The sequence below is a fragment of the Canis aureus genome, chromosome 1 (assembly GCF_053574225.1).
Source record: "Canis aureus isolate CA01 chromosome 1, VMU_Caureus_v.1.0, whole genome shotgun sequence".
Classification (NCBI taxonomy): Eukaryota; Metazoa; Chordata; class Mammalia; order Carnivora; family Canidae; genus Canis; species Canis aureus.
Window position 1 is genome coordinate 118,686,717 of NC_135611.1, and position 21,914 is coordinate 118,708,630.

Below are 21,914 nucleotides of genomic sequence, written 5' to 3' on the forward strand. Positions count from 1 at the left end.
CTTGCCTAGGTTACCACAGCCTGCAGCACTGGAGTCTGGGAGCCAGGCCAGCTTTCCTCTGCCTCTGCTCTCAGGCATGCACCTCCACCTCTGGGACCTGGGGGTGGGGTGGGAGAAAAGTCAGGTATTCCCAGGTTCCCCATCATAAATAACATCTCACTAGAAACTAATCCCAAAATTCTTTTTTTTTTTTTAAAGATTTTATTTATTTGACAGAAAGAGAGAGAAATAGCACAAGCAGGGGGAGCAACAGGCAGAGGGAGAAGGAGAAGCAGGCTCCCCATTGACAAGGAGCCTGATGTGGGGCTCAATCCCAGGACCCTGGGATCATGACCTGAGCAGAAGGCAGTCACTTAACTGACTGAACCACCCAGGTGCCCACCAAAATTATTTCTAAAATGAAAATTAGATTTTTTCCAGGTAATATCTAGCTCTAATTCTGCACTTAAAAACTATCCCATTAAAACCAAAAGAAAACCAAACCAAACCATCCCATTAAGATTCTTTGCAAATGGGGCACCTAGGTGGTTCAGTCGGTTAAACATGTGCCTTTTGGCTCAGGTCACGATCCCAAGGTCCTGGGATGGAGCCCACACTGGGCTTCCTGCTCAGCAGGGAGTCTGCTTCTCCCTCTGCCCCTCCCCTGTTCATGCTCTCTGTCTCTCTCTCAAATAAATAAAATCTTAAAAAATTCTTTGCAGCTACCAATTTGAAAAAGCACATATCAGACAGTGACCCAGACACAAGGAACATAGTCAAAACAGTTTAAAAAAAAACAGACCATCTAGAAATGAATCCTAGAAATAGACTCAGTAAATGTAGAGACCTATATCAAAGACACTCACTGGGAGCTCTGTCTACAAGCATCAACCTGGAAGTAACCCACATGTTCCGCATTAAGGGATTCATTAAAGAATTTACACAGGAACACCTCATGGCCATTTCAAAGATCAAGGTACAGCTACCACATTTCATCAAGCCTAAGATGTCATTTATAAATCATATCATTATTTTATATATGCTAAGAAAAATTGCCACATAACGATGACCTGTCATCACACGCTATATCCCAATTTCGGGCTCCCTTCAGGCTCTTTCCTGTCTTATTTTTCTGTCTGTCTGGGGCACACATCACCCCCAAAACAAGTCCCTGTGTGCCCTTTTTTCTTCCCCTTCACTTTTTCTAGATGTTAGCCATATTTAAGCTTCACTGTTTGGATGAAACCATCTTGGGCCCCTTCGGTCCTCTTGGAGGCTGTCCTGAGCTCCTGCAGCCTCCACTGCCACTGCTTGTTGCTAGCTTTGTTTGCCGGCCCGTTCAACAAGAACTGTAAATGCACAGAGACAGGGTGGACCCCTCTTCAGATGCACGGCGGTACACAGTACAAAGCCACAACAACATCACCACCAACAAGAAAACATACCGGCCAAGAAGCGTTCCAAAGACGTCACAAATATTAACTAATTTACACTGTAACTTAACTGTAACTCTGTAACTCCAAGAGGTAGCTAGTGTTACCCCCCCCCCATTTTCAGATGGGGTAAAATGAGGTAAAGAGAGGGTGTGACTTAAGAGATTAACAATTAGTACATGGCAGAGACAGAAACCGAACACAAGAAGTCTGGATAGAATCCTTCTTAACATCTACCGCATTCCCTCTCTAAATGACTGCTACGTACATGGCAAACATTTAAAATTTTGTTTTTATTAACTTTTAGTTGAAAATATAATACACAGTGACAAGAAAAATCATACTGTACAAAAGAGTATGTGCAAGAAAAAGCTAGGTCAGTCTAAAAGCCTTGATTTCTGGGGCCTCATCCTGAAGGCAAACACTCTTTCTTTTCTATCATTCCAGAAATGTTTTTCTACACTTAGAAACCTATTTCATGTGGACCTCTCTCTCTCTCCTTTATTTTTTACACAAATGGGCCCATATACACACTCTTCTGCATCTTGCCTGTTTCACTGACTGACATTTCTCTGACGTATATCTGCACCTATACTGTTTTTATTCAATTCTAAGACACACACAGTTTCACTTTTTAACCCAAGATGGTTCCATAAAGTCAGGATCTTGTCGGGCTTGGACTTGCCAGGAAACAGGAGTCACAGAGGCTTTTAAATGCACAAATGATATTAAGTGCTAACCCTGCAACAGTGCACAGGCTGAATCACCAGGCAGCTGACATTGGATGTATCACTTCTCCTGTAATGTAAGCACCTACATCACACAGGGTTGTTGTGAAGATGAAACAAAGTAATGTATACAAAGCACTTGGCACCAAACCTGGCTGGCACAGTGAGAAGGGACTGACATCATAACTGACACATTGTTACTGCCCAATAAGTTACATATCATCATTAATTATTTCTTTAAGAGCTGGCCCCACTTTCCTCCCCAATCCCATTTCCTTCCACTTCCATATTCATAATTGTCCACCCTTTACCCTAAAACTCCTACGGTTCACAAACCTCATGCTTGCTCACCTCTATGCCTTTGTACTTGTCATGGCCCTCCTTAAAAGTCCTTTCCCCTTACTGTGGTGCTGTACTAATGCTTTCCCAGCGTACTCAGCTGAAGCCCATCCTTCTCCAGGAAATCTTCCCTGACAACAGCAGTCGGGTTCTCTGGATGAGCGCTTTGGGAAGAGTGTATCTGCCACGACTTCCCCTCTGTTTCTCAGTATTGTCAGTGCCCCCAGGAGTAAGCAGGTCCAGGGCAACTGACTCAGGCCACCCAAACTCAAAGATGACTGTGTACTAGCCAGAAGGCCAGTTACTAAGTTTATAAATACTGATGAGGTCTAATATTTACTGAGCACTTATACTAGGTGCTGGGCAGCGAAGAGGAAGGGTCTACCATTCTCCCCATTCTACAGAGAGGGAAACAAAGAGATTAGCCAGCACCCCAAGATCAGGATCTGATCCAAGCGGTCAGTCTGGATAAGGAGCTCTCAACCATTCACATTCTCTCCTTGGCAGGAAGCCATGTTCTAATCAGAAGGTATTAGGAGTGTGGAAGTAAAGCAAGGGAAAGATTCTCCTGGCTTGAGGCATCAACAGAGATGCACCCATCTGTCTGGGGGTGCAGAAGCTCACTGGAGGACTGCACACAGCTCCTCTGGCCAGGGCCTCCAGGCAGTGCTACAGACACAGCACCCAATTCTTCTCTTGGACCTGCCACCCCGATTTCCACAGACACCATCCTAATCCTCTCCTAGAAATGTAGTCTTTCTTCTGACGATACAAAATTAAGTTTAAGCATTCTGGCTACAAACACATTCCACTCATGCCTTCCTGGGGTTATAGCCGGGTCATTTTAGTTGAACTTAAAGTTTTCCCTGAAATTCACCAAACTGTCTCACAAGATGTCTCTTGGTTTATATCTTTTCTATAGACCGCTCTTTTCTCATTTCATTCTCAGATGATCACTGATTCATTCAACAAATACTTGATCGTTCCCAGGACACTGTGTTCCAGGTCCTGGAGATAACAGCAACAACATTCAACAGGCAAGATCTCTGAAACCTGGCGGAGCTCATTAAGTGTCCCCCACTTCTAGGCATTTATGATACTTTGTGGCAATTGCTTATTTGGCCTTCTTGTTCAGGCTATACCTTCTAGCTCTGTATTTCAATTTTCCACTATAGTAACTGGCCTATACTGAGAGTACTCCATAAATGTGAGTTAACTAAACTAATGAATAAAATCACTGAGTCTCATCTCTCATCTAGGGTGGAACCAGATTATGTCTGAGGTCCCTAAGAGCAAAGACACAAAGTTTAAATCAAAGTATAGGGACAGAAAGCAAACAGCAAATACACCCCAAATCAAGAAGGAAAATGAGATGGGATAGTCATGAAGGACAAGGCCACCTTGGGAAGCAAAGAAGGGCTCCCTCAGCTGGAGAGAGGATGGCCTCGAGAACATGACCAGGGGTCAGTTGGAGATAAAGAAATGACTTGTAGCAAAGTGTGAGCTGGGGTCACTCAATGGGGACAAGGGTGAGGGGGTAAAGTGATTCTCTGCCTGGAAGTCATACACTGGATGAGTGGGAAGGAGCATGTTTTTTGGGAAAAGAGGTAGAGGAAGGAAGCGAGGCCTTGGAAAATGCTCATAGGCAGATGTGGGGAGAGAAACAACAAAGTCAAATGAAAAAGCACTGTCACAAAGTTAAGAAAATGACCACAATAGCTCCAAGTCAAGAAGGCCAACCAAGAGGAGATTGACAACAGCAAGGAAATCTGGCTCACCATGCCAAATATTTATGGTCAAGGTCAAGGGAAATGAGTAAGCAGCAGCCACTGCATCTATCAATTGGGCCTCAAGAGCAGTTTCATTAGAGATAAAGACATTTGAAGCACAACGCTTCACAAGTTCAAGCTCTCCGTGAACTTGTACTAAGAGAAAAAGCATCTTTTTTTTTTTTTTTTTTTCCTGTAATTCCAAAGTAAAGCAATTCCTTATTCAAACCAACATTCTTTGCCTACCTAGGAAGGTCATCATTTTCCACTAAGGACAAAGTTTCAAGAGGGAAAGAAAGAGAGTGGACACCCAGCCCATGTGATATACCAGCCTACCAGCTCTTAGATACAATTATTTTCCTACAGACTTGGAAGACCCACTTGACATAAAGCTTCTGGTATATTAGGCTCCAGGATTGAAACAGAATAAACATTTAGTAAGATTTCAGCAGAATCATGTGCAACTTGTTTAAAAAAAATTTTTTAAAGGATGCTTAAAACATGCTGTCTTCCAAAAATCCAGAGATAATTTTAGATTCAAAAATCTAGGCTTGCCAAGGGAATCTGAGAGCTTTTCTATCTTGGTCTCCAATGCTAACCTACGTATTCGTGTGCAAAAATAGAGGAAGATTAGAATCTCAAATGCCAGACTGAAAAGTTGCCACAACAAACCTGCACTCTTCATATGGAGTTTGTTATCTTGTCAGCAAGAAAGCAATGAAACAATAAACTGAACTTTTCACTTTAAAAAAGAAAAAAAAAATCTCAAACATGACCTATTTCCTAGTCTCGTAAAGGAAAATGATTAAGAAAAAAAGATCCTGCGGATGAAATTTAAAGACAGCATACACAAAACCTAAATATCAAATTTGTGAGTAGTCCCTTATAAACACATACTGAGAACTTTAGATCTAAAATATGACAAAATGGGGGATCCCTGGGTGGCTTGGCAGTTTGGCGCCTGCCTTCTGCCCAGGGTGTGATCCTGGGGTCCCAGGATCGAGTCCTGCATCAGGCTCCCTGCATGGAGCCTGCTTCTCCCTCTGCTTGTGTCTCTGCCTCTCTCTCTGTGTCTCTCATGAATAAATAAATAAAATTTTAAAAAGTGAAATAAAATATGACAAAACGGCAGTCACAGCCTATTCGATAAAACTGGGTCAACTAATCATTTGGAAAATATTTCATATCTTACACCAAAATGAAACTTTAAATAGAAAGTAAGCTGGAGCACCTGGATGGCTCAGGGGTTGAGCATCTGCCTTCTGCTAGGTTGTGATCCCGAGGTCTTGGGATCCAGTCCTGCATCCAACTCCCCTGCATGGAGCCTGCTTCTCCCTCTGCCTATGTCTCTGCCTCTCTCTCTCTCTCTGTCTCTCACGAATAAATAAAATCTTAAAAAAGAAAAAAAATATTTAAGCTGAAAGTCAAAAAAAAAAAAAAAAAAAAACCCACCATGAAATCATGAAATGAGAAGCAAAAATGAATGGAAGTTCAACACTGGGATGGAGAAGGATTTTCCAAACATGTCAACAAAGGAAACAAATATAACCTATTTTTTTTTTTTTTTTTTAATGAATGTTGCCTTTGACCTCATTTGTAAATTTATCCTAAAACAATCAGACAAATCCTTTGGGCAGAGGTATCTTGTGACGAACTGGAAACGGTCGACCCACAGGCCCATCCGGGGGGTCTGGTTACACCACGGTACGCCGCGGTGCCTACGAAGCCCATTAGAGTGATCACACGCTGTTAGCGCAGCGTCCGCAAACGACTGTCACGCAGGCGAGGCCGCCGGAGGCGCGCCGTCCGCGAAAGTCCTGTCACGACACTCCGTGCGCGGCCGAGTGTGAGGAGACGGTCGCTCGTGTCGTGGGGGGCGCGGGGGGAGGGGCAGCCACATGCCGCTTCCAAACCGGGGTCCCCCCGACCCGGGCGCTCATCGGGCGGATTTTGTGAGGAGAATAACCAGAATTCTTATCGTGCCAGCCAGGCTCGCTCCTTGCCTCGCGCCGCGCGGCGCCGGAAGACACACCCCTGACCCCGCGGGCGCGGGTCCCTCGGCGCCGCCGGGCGCCCACAGACGCTCCCGCGGCCGGACCGCGCCTGCAGGCTCCGCACGGCCCCGACGGCGCGCTCCTCGGCGGCCCCGCACGGCCGGCCCGGCAGCCGCGGGGCGGCGTGAGGGCCGCGTCCCCGGCCAGTCCCCGCGGACCCCGGCCGCCCACAGGCCGCCGCGCCTCCGCGGACCAGCCGCCGGCTTCCGGGAGCGGGTGCCGGCGCCAGCCGGACCTCGCCGGGCCCCCTCCGCCGCCCCTCACGGCCCCGGCGCCCCCCGGTCCCGGGCACGAGCCCAGAGGCCCCTCCGGGCTTCCGTCCGCCCGGCCAGCGCCCCCACAGCCCCGCGTCCTCCACAGCGGACGGGCGAGGGGCGGGCGCCCGCGGCCCCGAGCCCCGAGCCCCGCAGCGGAGCGGAGCGGCGCCCCCCGCGCCCCCGCCCCCCGAGCGCGTCGGGTCGCCAGCCCCGGCCGCAGCCCACCGGCCGCCCGCCCGCCCGCGCCCGGCAGCCCCGCTCGCGCCCGCTCCTCACCTGCGACGCGCCCGGCCCCCAGCGCACCGCCCGGCCCGGCTGTGTACACCGGAAGTGACGTCTCCGGGCCGGCCCCGCCCCCGCCCCAGGCGGACGCGCGAGTGGCTGCGGCCCCGGGGCTGGAGGCGGCCCCCGCGCGCGGGCCGGGAGGGGGCGCCCTGAGCTCCGTGCCCGGGCGCCGGGAGCTCCCCGAGGGGCCGCTGCGGCGCGGGGGGAGGGGGGGCGGGGGGGCCCGACGGGCGGCCGCCCGGATCCTGCACCGCCGCGGGGCCTCTGGGCGGCCTCACGTGTTCAGTATGGAAATAGGTTCCTCGGCTCCCGAGTGCGCGCGGGGGGCCGCGTCCTGCCGGGCGCCCGGGAACCAACCGGGCGGTGAGCGCCCGCACCCCCGCGTGGCTGGATGCTCCAGCGGAAACGCAATAAAATGGTCACAAACGCCCATGATGAGAGAGCGCCAGTTGTGCCAAGTGGTAGGAAGGGAAAGTGGAGGGGGGGGGTGGAGAGTCCCCTGACCTAGTGTGGGGGGGTCATCGGGGACCTCCTGGCCCCGGACGGAGAGCGGGAGCTCAGGTCCTCCGAGGGGAGAAGGAAGAAAACAACTTGCAGACGCAGAGAGGGAGGCCCGGTGAGGGCAGAAGAAACGGCAGGTGTCTGGCCTGGGAGCGTCGGGAAACTAGTAAGCTTTAGGCAGGTGGAGACTTTATCATACCTGTGGGCCTCCTGGGAGTCTTTGGGCTGCAGCTGCCGGGAAGGACTAGGGAGGGGGAGGCAGGACTGGATGTCGATTTTTTTTTTTTTTTTACCCATGTTCATAGCAGCATTATTCATAATCGTCAAAAAGGTGGAAGCAACCCAAATGTCCACTGATGGATGAGTGGATAAGCAAAATGTGGTATATCCATGCAAAGGAATATTATTCAGCCTTAAAAAGGGGGGGGGACATTCTGACACATGCTACAAACATATGAACCAGGAAGCATCAGGCTGAGTAGTCAGTGAGCCGGTCACAAAAGGACAAATATCCTACGATTCCACTTATATGCGATACCTGGAGTAGGCGAGTTCATAGAGAGCAGAAGCAGAAGGTAGTCGCCAGGGAGCGGGGAGAGGGGAGCATGGGGGAGTTTCTAATTAATAGGTATAGAGTTTCAGTTTGGGGAGATGTAAAGTTCTGGAGATGAACGTGGAGATGAACATAGCGATGATGCACAAACCACATTAAAACCATACACTTAAAAACAGTTAAAATAGGGAATTGTATGCGTATTTTATTTCTAAAAAAGATTTTTTAAAAGATTTTGTTTATTCATGAGGGACGCAGAGAGAGAGAGAGAGGCAGAGACACAAGCAGGGGGAGAAGCAGGCTCCATGCAGAGAGCCCACACGTGGGACTAGATCCAGGGCCTCCAGAATCACACTCTGGGCTGCAGGCAGAGCTAAACCGCTGCCACCGGGGCTACCCTAAAAAGATTTTGTTTATTTATTCACGAGAGACACAGAGAAAGAGAGAGAGGCAGAGACATAGGGGAAGAAGCAGGCTCCATGCAGGAAGCCCGACGTGGGACTCGATCCGAGGTCTCCAGAATCACACCTGGGCAGAAGGCAGGCGCTTAACCTCTGAGCCACCCAGGGATCCCCTGTATGCATATTTTAGATAGGTGGATAGACATCTGGAGGCTATCTCAATTGCCCAAGCAAAAAGGATTCTGATTTTGACCAGGTCCTTCAAATTTTTTTTAAAGATTTTATTTGTTTATTCGAAAGAGAAAGAGAACACAAGCAAGGTGAGGGGAGAAGGAGAAGCAGACTCCCCACTTAGCAGGGAGCCTGATGTGGGACCTGATCCCAGGACCCCGAGATCATGACCTGAGCTGAAGGCAGATGCCCAACTGATTGAGCCACCCCAGGCGCCCCAGGCCTTCAAAATTTTGTTGTCATTATTCTTGAACTTCTGTTAGAAAAAAGTTTCAGTATCACTTGAATTTTATTAACAAACTACATACAAGCATACTTCATTTTAATATGCTTCCTTTTATTGCAATTTGCAAAAACATCATTTTTTACAAATCGAAGGTTTGTGGCAACCCTGTGTCAAGCAAGTCTATTGGTGCCATTCTTCCAACAGCATTTGCTCTCTGTACACATTTTGGTCAATTCTCCCAATATTTCAAACTTTTTCATTATTATTTTATTTGTTAATGGTAATCCATGATCAGTGACTGTGACTACATGAAAGCTCAGATGATGGTTAGCATTTTTCAGCAGTAAAGTTTGGGTTTGGTTTGTTTTGTCTTTGAGAGAGAGAGAGCAGGTGGGGAGGGGCAGAGGGAGGAGGAGAGAGGGAGAATCTTAAGCTGGCTCCATGCCCACAACCTGAGACCAGGATCTGAGCCGAAATCAAGAGTTGGATACTTAACTGATCCACCTACGTGCCCTGGGACAAAGTATTTTTAAATTAAGGTATGTACATTGTTTTCCTAGATATAATGCTACGGCACACTTAATAGACTATCATCTTGTGTAAACATAACTTTTATATACACTGGGCCAAACAAAAAATTCATTTGATTCCCTTTATTCCAATATTAGGCTTATTCCAGTGGTCTGGAACCAAATCTGTAATATGGCCAGGTATGCCCATATATCCACCACACTGCTCAAATACTATTTATATCATGAAACAGAAATAAACATTTATTTATTTATTTATTTATTTATTTATTTATTTATAGAAATAAGCAATTTTTTAAAATTGAAAAGAGAACAGTCTATATAGAAGTTCTTTTTTAGGGATCCCTGGGTGGCGCAGCGGTTTGGCGCCTGCCTTTGGCCCAGGGCGTGATCCTGGAGACCCGGGATCGAATCCCACGTCGGGCTCCCGGGGCATGGAGCCTGCTTCTCCCTCTGCCTGTGTCTCTGCCTCTCTCTCTCTCTGTGACTATCATAAATAAATAAAAAAAATTAAAAAAAAAAAGAAGTTCTTTTTTAAAAAAATTTATTTATTTATGAGAGACACACAGAGAGTGAGAGAGGCAGAGACACAGGCAGAGGGAGAAGCAGGCTCCATGCAGAGAGCCCGATGCGGGACTCGATTCTGGGACTCCAGGATCACGCCCTGGGCCTAAGGCAGGCGCTAAACCACTGAGCTACCCCGGGATCCCTATATAGAAGTTCTAATATTATATTCCTGTACTCTAATAGTTTGCTTTCTTACACTGGTGGGTATGTGAACCTCACTTGGAAAGCCACTCACAGACCATGGTAGTTGCAGTAGGGAGTAAAGCAGATGCAAGTAAGTGATGAAATGGATATGGAGGGTCAGGATGAGAAGGGAATCCTGGATTTCTCCCAAGTTTCTGGGACGAACCATTGTAGTGGTGACACCCAGTGCTGGGAAGTTCCTGAAGACTACATTTGGAAGGGCAGAAGATACAAGGAAGGCCATGAGTTCCGCTGTGAACATGACATCAAGGATGCTCCAAGGAGGAACTGGGGACGAAAGTCTGGAGCTGAGAAGAGTGCTGGAAACGTCGCTGGGGCTTAGCTGGTCATCCAAGCTGTGGGGAGGAGCTGAAATGAGTTTACCTTGAGGGAAGGCTTTTTAGTGATTTTTTGCTTTGTTTGGTTTTGCTCTAAGCAAGCTCTGTGCCCAATGTGGGGCTTGAACTTGTGACCCGAAGATCAAGAGTCTCATGCTCCACCAGCTGAGCCAGGCAGGTGCCTGTTGGGAGGTTGTTTTATTAAAGTGGAAGAGATTTAAACACATTTCAATATCAGAGAGGAGGATCTATTAACAGAAAGAGGCTGAGGTTACAGGAAACATATTGTCATTTTATGAGGTTCTGAAAAGGCTCGAGGGGGGTCTAAGATGCTTTGCAGCAGGGGCTCCTGGATGGCTCAGTCCATTGAGCGTCTGACTCTTGGTTTCGGCTGGGATGGTGACCTCAGGGTTGTGGGGTCAGGTCCCCATCAGGCTCCTCTTGCTGCTGGGCATGGAGCCTGCTTGACATTCTCTCTCTCCCTCTGCCCCTCCCATGCTTTCTCTCTCTCTCTCTCTCTTTCTTTTTCAAAAAGAAAAAAATTTTTCAAAAAGCAAAAAGAGAGGAAAGTTTGGAGACAGAGGCGCGAGGAGAATGGGAAAGGTCTGGCAGCAGAAAGGTGAGCAGGAGAAATGTGGGAGCATTTACAATTTGCAGTGAGGATCATTAATGGCGAGTAGAGCCCTCTTCCCCAGCAGCTTTCAGGTAAAAGGGAAGCAGGTGGAGCAAGCGTTCACCTGGCAGTTGAATACAGGGGAGACGGGAAGAGTGTCACTGCCGTGATGGGCCGTGGACCCCAAGCTCCCAGAGGAGGGACGTGAGATGGGCGAAGACAGCTGGGTCGGAGGAAGTGCCTCTGGGTGCTGGCGTCCTCTTACCTGTGGAGGCCGAGAAGGGACCAGGGATGACGGCTGGCTTCTACGTGGGCCAACTGTGGGTCCTGCAGTCTCAGGACAAGCCCATCCACCACTCGGAGGCCCTCCTAGCTCCTAGGACAGGCCCCAGGGGCCTGGGGGCTACGCCTGGTAGACATCGGATGGGACTTTAAAGAGGCTCCCTCCCCGCGTGGCAGCTCTGACCACTGCTGCTCACTTCACTCCAAACCCCGGGGTCCCACAGTGATGGGCTGGAAACGACCTGCGCCCGGCTCCAGCTGGGCCCCTGCTGTAGGCCTCAATCCAGGACCAGGAGGTTCTAGAGACCCGTTCAGCCAGGCAGGCGGGGCTTCTTTTCTTTGTTTTCTTTTCATTGAAGTATAATTAGCACACAGTGTTACGTTAGTTTCGGGTCACAACGTGCAGTTCTTGTTTGGGCTCAGTGTGAACCTCGTCAACCTTGGGGCCCTTCTGTGGCCTCTGTGGCGCTCCGAGCTACCAGGCCGTCTTGGACTTCTCAAGCTGACCTGAGGACATTTGGTATTGTGCACTTGTCAAGTGGGCTTGAGCACACCTGCAGCTATCATACCTACGTCCTGGAGCCTTGAACGATTTGTTCTCCTTCATCAAACACATCCATGTATGCACCACACAGGTCCGAGGCCTTTGTCATGTCCCGTCACCTCTTCGTTCCAAGCTCCCTTGCACAGAGGTGCCAGGAAAAGAGAATGGAGCCCCCAGGGTCTAGAGATGGTGGCCAGGCCCTCCTGGAAACCACCCCCGCCCCCCGGTCTTCAGGGACAGAAGCTGTGATCCTCCAACTCTGCTGAGAGGTCTGATTGGAGCCTTGCCATGCACACAGGGCTAGGGTGGCATCCCAGAGACCATCCGACCTCAACTTGCTACTTAGGACACCAAGAAGGCATTTCAAGGTCTCTTCCTGGATCCACCTGACGCCCCCCCCCCCTCGTATCTGGTCAGAGGCACAGATGGTTGGAGCCAGATCCCGTGGACGGGATGAGAGCCTCAGAGGTCATCACCATGGAAAGTGAGAATGACATTTGGGTGACAGATGAGAGCTCCCTCTGCACGAGTGAGATGGGCCAGAGCTGCACCTTGGCTGTGGCATGAGATGCCTCTCTTTGCTGATGGAAAAAAAAAAAAAGCGGATTCACATCCTAAGGTGGAGAGCAGCAGAATACAGACATCCACAGAGGGGGCCTCCTGAGGAAGGAGAGCGCTCGGTTCCTTACGCAGCCAGTTACTCCCGTTGGCTTGTGCAGGGCTTCCAGGCTGGGCTTTTCCACAGGTTTAGTGGGCATGTCTGAAAGAAGAGCCTTCGGGGGAGAGGTTGTCACAGCCAAGGTTGGGGGGACAAGGCAGGGGCAGTGGGGTTGGTCTGGAGAGAGTGCTTTTCCTCCTCTACCTCGCCAGTCCACCCCCCCCCCCCCCCCCCCCCCCCCCCCCCCCCCCCCCGACCCAGGGCAGAGTGTGAACTGCTGCAAACCATGAGCCCCAGGAAGGGTAGCTGCGTTCCAGAATCCCCAGGATTGCCGAGTCTGGAGAGGGCTGGCCAGACGTTCTGGACACGGAGCAACTGGCTGTCTGCTGGGCATGGAGAGAGGCCGGGCGAGGCCAGTCTAGTCTCGCTGGAGCGGAGGCCCAGGCAGGAAAGGGGGTGAGGGCAGCGTGAGTCATGTGCCGCAGGGGAAACTGCTCCCACATTCTCGAGATTGCCTCCCGGAGGAAGTCACTCCTCACCACCCGTTTCCCCTGCCTGTGAGCATCTGAGCCTCCTGTTGGCCTCTGCTCCCTCACTGGCTGGACCCTTGGGGGCACAGCCACCTGCTTCTGTCCACCCACACCTCTAGCATCCCAGGTTGCTCTTCATGGTTCTGATGGGCTGAGGGTGGCCAGGGGCCGGGAGATCCCTGATGGGGCGGGAGAGGGGGGCTGCACCGACCCTGGAGGCCAGGCCCCTTCCCTGCAGCCGGGACAGGATGCCAGGTAGCATCTTCGGGAACATGTGAGGCCCAGGCAGGGGGAGCTGCTGGGGTCTCCCCGGGGGCTCTGCGGGGCTTGGGGAAACAGGTGTCTGGAGTATGTGGAGGGGGAGGGGGGCTGCTGGGAGGATAGGGACCACCGTGATGGCCCGTCACCGAGACCGGCCGTGGTCTGCACAGTGGGAGGGATATGGCCCAGGCCCCGCGGACTTCCAGGCCCCCAGCTCTGCAAAGCCACAGAGGCTACAGCCTTCGGGTCAAGGTAGCCCGAAGGCCCTGCGGCTGCGGCCCAGCTCACAGCCCTGCTCCCCTCGGGTCGCAAAGTCCCCGCGGCAAGACGTGTCTCCCGAACTGCAGACTCGATTCCTCGGCCTTGTCAAAAGGTCCTCTGTGAACCCTTGACTGTTGGAGTTCTGGATAATTTATGAAAATCCCCCCCACCCCACCTGTGGATGTGTAGACCCACGGGCCGAGCCTGAAGCGGGACAGGAGACCTTCCCGGGCCCATCTGGTGGAGAGCGCAGGACCCTGTCCCCGTTCCCGAGTGCGGGCCACTTGCCTTCGGTTATCAACACGTAATGACCCCAACTCCTCGGCACGGAAACAAGAGGGGACTTATTAGCCCTAACAAAAAGGGCACTGTGGCCACCAGAACGGCTGTCCTTGGCAGGCGTCCCGATGCCCGGGAGTAACTTAGAGACTCGCTCCCCTGCAGCGCCCGTCCCGCTCGGACACACTGGGCAGGACGGCGTCGGAGCCGGGGCTGCATTTGTGCCACACACGGTGCAGGGGGCTTCCAGCCCGACAACCCCGAGGCTCCCCTCTGGCTCCACTTAGAGACCTTTGCATGTGCTGGCCCCCCTGGTCCTGTCCGGTTAGGGCATTTTAGGTGGGTCTTGAGTCGCCCGTGAGCAGGGGCAGTCAACTGTGTTTCTAGGGTGATGGTGACTCCTGAGACCCTGGGGACGGGTCACAGAGCCCAGCCTCCCTTCCCAAGGGAGGGGGGATACTCCACTCCTGCCGGATGCAGGTGCTGGGGACCAGGGCCACCGAGCATCAGACGGCGGCCGCTTCCCGGGCGCCACGGGCGGGCAGCTGTCCCAGCCGGGTGGAGGGCAGGGTGTCAGCGTGATGAGAGAGGTCAGAGGGGTCTCTCCCTGCGCAGCCCCCCTGGCCCCCCGGGGAGAGATGATGGGCGCAGGGCCCAGACTCCCAGGCCTCTCACTGCCCCGCAGTGTTGCACCTGACCTTAACCCTAAGCCGCACAGCTGCCAAGTTCTTGTGTCTTCCATTTAGGGGCAAAGCTGGGCAGAACCAAATCACAGTTTTAAGCCAAGTTATTAGAAATATTTGGGGAAAGGCTGCGTTTATACCCTAAGATTTGGCTCTTAACCTACAATGATTTCACTAGCGCGGGACATCGCTGGTAGAGTGTGCAACATGAAACATGATCAGTCTACACTGCACCAAGGGAGGGGATGCAGGGGCATCCAGGTCTGAGCTAACAGTGAGGACTTGAGAGGGAGCTGACAAAAATAACAGCCACCTTTCACTTCCGGAATCACCAATGAGATTGGGTTGACTGAAGGGGAGCCACGTAGCCCTAAAAATACGTGGAGAAACCCTGACAGTAAAACATCACCTCAGAGATCCCTGGGTGGCGCAGCGGTTTGGCGCCTGCCTTTGGCCCAGGGCGCGATCCTGGGGACCCGGGATCGAGTCCCACATCGGGCTCCCGGTGCATGGAGCCTGCTTCTCCCTCTGCCTGTGTCTCTGCCTCTCTCTCTGTGTGACTATCATAAATAAATTAAAAAATAAAATAAAAAACATCACCTCAGGGGCGCCTGGGTGGTTCAAGTGGTTAAGCATCCCACCCTTGATTTGGGCTCGGGTCGTGATCTTACGGGTCGTGGGATCGAGCCCCATGTCAGGCTCTGAGCTCAGTGTGGAGTCTGTGTCTCTCTTTCTCAAATAAATAAATAAATAAATCTTTATTTTATTTTTTAAAGATTTTATTTATTCATTCATGCGAGACACAGAGAGGCAGACACAAAGGCAGAGGGAGAAGCGGGCTCCCTGCTGCGGGGCTTGATCCCAGGGCCCCGGGATCAGGACCTGAGCCGAAGGCAGAGGCTCTACGCTGAGCCACCCAGGTGTCCCAATAAATAAATCTTAAAAAAAAAAAATCATCTCACATAAAGCCTATCAGATGAGTATGTTTTTTTAACCTGTGATCTCATAAAATTGGCAATTCAAGCTGTTTCCACAGCTGCACAGGTGCAGTCACAGGCAAATCCACGAGCACCGTGAGTCCAGAGGCTGTTGCAAGTTTGGCCTCCTCCCGGAACAGGTAGGGGTAGTTCTGGTAGGGCTCCTTCAAGCATGACCTCATGGGCCTCCTCCTCCAGGAGGCCTTCCCTGAAATCCCCAACTGTATACTTTCCCCATTAGAGTATTTATCCCACAAACCTGTACGTTTTTGCCCTTTCCAGACTGTGAGCTTAGTGTCCGTGTCATACTCGGCTGAATCTCCGGCACTGGTGCTGCCTAGAGCAAACAGCCGGCATTCACTAAGGGGCTTCCTCATTTATTCAGTGAATTTCTGCGCACCTACTACGGGCCAGGCACTGGGCCAGGTGCTGGGGATGGAGTAGTAAGACCACAGTGATTCGTAACGCTCACTTGAGGCCGACGACAGAATTGAACAAACAAAATCCGCAAAGAGAAACATAACAAACACGCAAGCACAATTAGAACATGCGGCAGTGAAGAAAAAAAAAAAAAAACATTCTGGAAGGTCCTGGAAGGCATCCCCGAAAATGCAATGTTTACACTGGCACTTGAAAAATGAGAAGCAATTACACTTGACCCTTGAACGGCACAGGTTGGAACTGAGTGGGCCCGCTTACAGGTGAATTCTATAGAACACAGTTCTGGATTTTTCTCTTTTGGTTTTCTTAGTGACATTCTTTTTCTCTCGCTGTCTTGCAAGGATACGGTATATAACGCACATAACATACAAAATATGTGTTAATCAACTGTTTAGTTTATCCGTAAGGCTTTTGGTCAACAGCATGCTATCAAGTTTGTGGGGGGGGGGGGAGTCGAAAGTTATACGTGGATTTTTTCACTGTGTGTGTGGGGTAGGGCGGTCAGCACCCCAAATCTCCACAACGTTCAATGGACAACTCTAGTTGGGGGAAGATCTCCAGGTGAAAGGAACTGCTTGTTCAAGGGCCCCGAAGCAAGGGATTTGGCTCCTTTTAGGGAGCAAGGGAAGGCTGAGGGAGTTCCCCAGGGACTAGATCATCCAAGACAGGCTGGGCAGGAGGGCTCTTTCTTAATAGAAACAGGAAGTCACTAGAGAGTTTGATGCAAAATTCGTTTCCATAGCACCGAGGGGGGTGGGGTGGTGAGGGGTGGAGAAGCAGAAGCGAAGGGAGTTAGCAAGGCTCTCAGGGGCCTGCGTGTGTATCAAAGGGCCAGAGCCATGGAGAGAATCCAAGGTCCTCTTCTATGTATCTTTTATGCTGATGCTCGATGTACACCAAGTACACCAAATTTTAGGGGCACAGTTTAAATTTTCACTTACGTATACATACTGTACCCCTCAACCCAACCACGATCTACTTCAGCAGGCCCCGCTTCCCCCGAAGATGACTACTGCTTAATCACCACTATAGATGAGTTTTGCCTGTTTTGAGTTTCATGTAGATGAAATCATACAGTATGTCCTCTGAGGCTCTGGCTTCTTTCCCTCATCGTGATGCCCATGACATTCATTTATGTTGTGTTAGAATAAGTTTAAATTTTTTTTTCACTGTATTTCATTGATGAACATAACCACCACTCATTCTGTTGTTACACATTTGTGATATTTCCAGGTTTTGGCTATTATGATTACAATGAACGTTCCTGTCCTTTTAGTGGACATAAAGCCAATCACTGCTATTGGGTACATACCCAACGGGGAAACTGCTGGGTCGGAGCTACATCTATATTTAGTTCAATTTTTTAAAAAATATTTTTAAAAAATTATTTATTCATGAGAGACACAGACAGAGAGATTGAGGCAGAGACACAGGCGGAGGGAGAAGCAGGCTCCCTGCAGGGAGCCTGATGCAGGACTCGATCCCAGGACCCCAGGATCATGCCCTGAGCTGAAGGCAGACGCTCAACCACTGAGCCACTCAGGGGCCCCTATATTTAGTTTCAGTAGACGCCACTCATTGGTTTTCCAAAGTGGTTGTACCAATACCCTCCCACCATTAAAGTGTGTCCAAAAATAAAAAATAAAAAAATAAAATAATAAAGTGTGTCCATCCCAACTCTTCTACTTCCTCACCAACACTTGTCATTCTGGACTTTAAAAAAAAGGTCTGTCATTTTTGTGGGGGTAGAATGGTATCTCACTGTGGTTTGCATTTGCATTTCTTTGATGATAAAATGTCAAGAATATTTTTACATGTTTATTAGAAATCTGAATATTCTTATTGTCTGAGATTTTAGAATTGGAATTGTTGGTCTTTTTTTTTTCTTTAAACAAAACTGACTTGTGGTTCTTTATATATTCTGGGTAATGAGCCCTTTCAAGGCTAATAGCACACGATGTAAATATCTTCTCCCAAGCTGTGGCTCCCATTTTCACTTTCTTTCTTTCTTTCTTTTTTTTTTTAGACATTTTATTTATGTCTTCATGAGACAGAGAGAGACGCAGAGATACAGGCAGAGGGAGAAGCAGGCTCCATGCAGGAAGCCTGGTGCGGGACTCAACCCCAGGACTCTGGGACCACACTCTGGGCCAAAGGCAGGCGTCAAACCAATGAGCCAAGCAGGCATCCCTCCATTTTCACTTTCTTTTGATAGTTTTTATTCTTAATGAAGTCATTTATCAACTTTTTTTTTTCTTTTACGATTATCACTTTTTGCTTGGTGTCTTCTTTGCTTAGTCCAAGGTCTTAAAAATATGACCCTATTTTTCTCTTGGAAATGTTCTGAAATTTGCAGGTCTTGCACATCTTTTGTTAGATTGCTAGGTATTTGATTTTTGGGGCAGGGTACTATTATAAATGGTAATATTTTAACTTTTCATTTTCTAATTACTAGGTGCTTGTTTATAAAAATGATTTTTGTATATGTTGATAATTCACTTAAAAATTATAGTAGGGGATCCCTGGGTGGCTCAGTGGTTTAGTGCCTGCCTTCAGCCCAGGCGGGATCCTGGAGACCCGGAATCGAGTCCCACATCAGGCTCCCTGCATGGAGCCTGCTTCTCCCTCTGCCTGTGTCTCTGCCTCTCTCTCTCTGTCTCTCATGAGTAAATAAATAAAATCTTAAAAAAAAAAAGTAGTTTGGATATAAGTTTGGATTTTATGTATTTTATATATCTCATCATGTCATGTTACAAGTGATAGTTTTCTTTTTCCCTATCCTTGTACCTTTATTTCTTTTTCATACCTTATTGCTCTAGCCAGGATGGCCAATGCAAATCTAAATGTAAGTGGTAATAGTTGACACCAGTCTCAAGACAAGAGTTCAATATTTCACCATTACATGTAATATTGCCTAGCAGTTTTGGTAAATATCCTTTATTAGATTAAGTTTCCATCTATTCCTAATTTGTTGAATTAAAAAAAAAAAACTCCTCTTTTTGAAAGGCCAGACTGTGTGCACACCCAGTTTGTTCATGGTGGAAGGGGGTGGGGAATCAAATGTGAAAAGATGTCAGCCTGCTCCAGAAAGCACCCTGGGGCTCATGCCAGCCATTGTTGGGGAACTGCCAGCCTTTCCACCAACAGTCTGTGTGGGCCCATCGCTGCCAGGTCATCTGTAGCTGGCTGTCCTTTTCTGGTAGTTGGCTGTGACAGACGTTACTTGTGCTAATATTTGGTTCTATACCTCCCTGCCTCCTTAAGTGAAAACAAGGTAAGTTCAAGTTGGGATAATGCAAAAAATGAGCATGTCTGACAGGTCCCTTTCATTCCTGGGAAAAGAAAAAGCAGCCATCCTCTGACTGTTACGGAAGGACATCAGGGCAGTGGCCTATCTCTATACCATGGAAGCCTTTCTCTCTCTCTCTCTCTTTTTTTTTTTTTTTTTTGGTTAAAGATTTTATTTATCTATTCATACACAGATAGAGGCAGAGATAGGCAGAGGGAGAAGCAGGCTCCATGTGGGAAGCCCAACATGGGACTCCATCCCACAACCCCAGGATCACGCCCTGAGCCAAAGGCAGATGCTCAACCACTGAGCCATCCAGTGCCCCTGTTCCATGGAAGTCTGAAGTCTCCAGGATTTCCAGATTTAAACCAAGTAGCAGCTGGAAGAGAGAAGTAAGCCGACCCAGACACTAGGTATGTTCTGAGCATAAGTCATCATCTGGGTTGATGAAAGCTGCAGAGCAAACCCACTGGGTCTGGAAACCAAAGAACAGAGAGGCATCTGACTCAGGGACACATCCTGGGACATGTTAAAGTATGACCTGGCCTGGCATTTCTTGTTTTGTCCAGAAGCCCTTTAGACACCCGCAGAGAACAGGTCTGAGGTTCTGATCCCTCACAACTTTAAGAGAAGTCCAGCGCAAGGTTACAGGCAGCTCCGAGGCCTGCTCCCCGTGGGAGCCGAGCCGAGTCCCCAGGCTGTCTGGAGCAGGAGCAGTGCTGGACATGGGGACTCCCTGGTGTGGAACACCAGCTAGCCCGGGAACCGGAGGTGTAGCAGTGGCCTCGCTAGCTCACAGCCTTGTGCCTTATTTTTAGATCCGTGACTCAGAGGCCTAAACCAGGACCGAGGCCTTGGGGAGAGAAGAGGCCCTGCTCAGAGGCTGGCTCTTGTGAGTAGCATGGGGCGGGCTGCTTGAGCCCACGTTCACGTCCGTATCTGAGCACACATAGTTGCAGCGATGGAATTTCCAGCAGGACACAATCTCTTGAGGCCTTCACATTAGAGGCCCTCCTCTAAGGCTCGGGATATAATATTTGATGCTCAGATTTGAGTTCCCAAAAATCCATTCCGGCTGCTTGCTGCACAGAAAATGAATTGGAGGAGAGCAGTGTGGATGGAAGAGGCCCGATGAAGACGTTATTGTCACAACACCTGCAAGGGTCCGAAGGCACTTCACACTAGAGTGCTGGTCAACCGGTTTCTGGTTCGAGATGGTTCACCAACTGTCTGTGTTTTCTTCCTTTAAGGCTACGTTGCAAGGTGATCAAATGAGTAAAATACTATTTATAATATAAATAGAATTGGGCAGAAAGGGATCAGTGAGGCAATTTTTCAACAAATTTCTAGGCTGGTTGGCACACATGGAGTCAGCGTGGGGACCCCGGGCGGAGCAGAGGCTGCAGCCACCTGGACGGTGCCTGAGGGTGCTGCTCAAATGCTTCAGACTCAGCAGCAGGGATGACAGAGGGCAAAAGTGAGAAGGAGGCTCGAAAACAGAAAAACTAATTTTAGGTCTGTCCGCACGATAAGCAGTGGATAATCCTCTCACTGCCGCGGTTAGAATGACCTATAATTAGGCAACAAATTGCTAGGAAAAACAAACAAACAAGAGGACGATTCTCCTCTGCAGGATTTGTGCATATTGGCACCTCTGGACAAAGCCTTCTGGAATTCAGAGATCTCAAAAATAAGGAGCTGTCACTACCTTAAAGCAACCCTGCCAGATGACAATTCTGGCCACAAAAAGAGCTCCTGGCAACAATTTTGCTTCTTTCGAATGAAACACAACCAAGAATCTTCAGATATGTGAATGAGAGTATGTTACAGGAAGGAAACCAAGATTGACAATCAGGATAAGGAAAGAAAATATGAGGAAAAAAAAAAAAACAACCTAGACACAGAGGATGCATTTGAAACTCATATCTAAGAGGGAGATTTAGTGAAAAAGAACAGTGTGCATGGTATGAAAGAAATTACCCAAGAAGTCGTAAGAGAAAGAGTTAAACACACAAATCTTTAAATCAAAAGAGTCTACGCTGTTCAGGGTAACAGTGGGATAAAACAAGACCCATCCCCAGAGAAGTCATTATAAAATTTAACACAAAGGACAACGTGAAGTTTCCAGAGAGGAGAAAACCTGTCATCTATAATGAAAAAGAATCAGATGGCATCGGATTTAGCATTACTGAGTATTAGATCAAGGGTCAGCAATTGAGCCAAGAGTGGGCTTTGTATTTTTAAAGGGTTGTTAAATTAAAAAAAGATAATGTAACAGAGACTGTACTATCTGGCCCTTTATGAACACCTTCTTAGAAAGCTCCCTAAGGAAGAATTCTAGCAAACAAGGGATGGAAAACATGGCATCCATGAACCTCTGAGTCTCATCCAGGAGAGCAGTGAAGAGAGAAATCCCAGAATCGTCCCTTTGCTGAAGATCTTGAAAACACTGTTTGGATTTTAGTAGGATGGAACAGCCTCTAGGAAGAAAGATGACTTCACAGACCAAATCGAAATGATACGGGTGAGGGTTTAGAAAAACCTTATTATATGATAAAAGCAAAAAATAACAAGCAAAGAACATTCAGCAACTCCAGGAAAAACAAAAAGCTGTAGAGAAAGTAATGGTCCAAGGAAAAAACTGTCTAAATTCTATTAGAAAATTGTTAAGCTCAAGAAGAATGAAATAGATTCCAAGTAACGGAGAATATGAGAGGCAGTC

General features: G+C 49.0%; 1 protein-coding gene across 2 annotated transcripts in view; it reads right to left on the bottom strand.

Moving 5' to 3' along the window:
- Positions 1 to 6,943, bottom strand: part of GARRE1 (granule associated Rac and RHOG effector 1) — a 77,535-nt gene extending 70,592 nt beyond the window's left edge. The window contains exon 1 of one of the 2 annotated variants that reach the window (XM_077855653.1): positions 6,836 to 6,943. The gene's annotated coding sequence lies outside the window, so the exon portion shown is untranslated. The remainder of the gene's footprint in view (positions 1 to 6,835) is intronic. The other variant, XM_077855663.1, reaches the window with a different exon arrangement.
- Between the last annotated feature and the right edge of the window lie 14,971 nt (positions 6,944 to 21,914).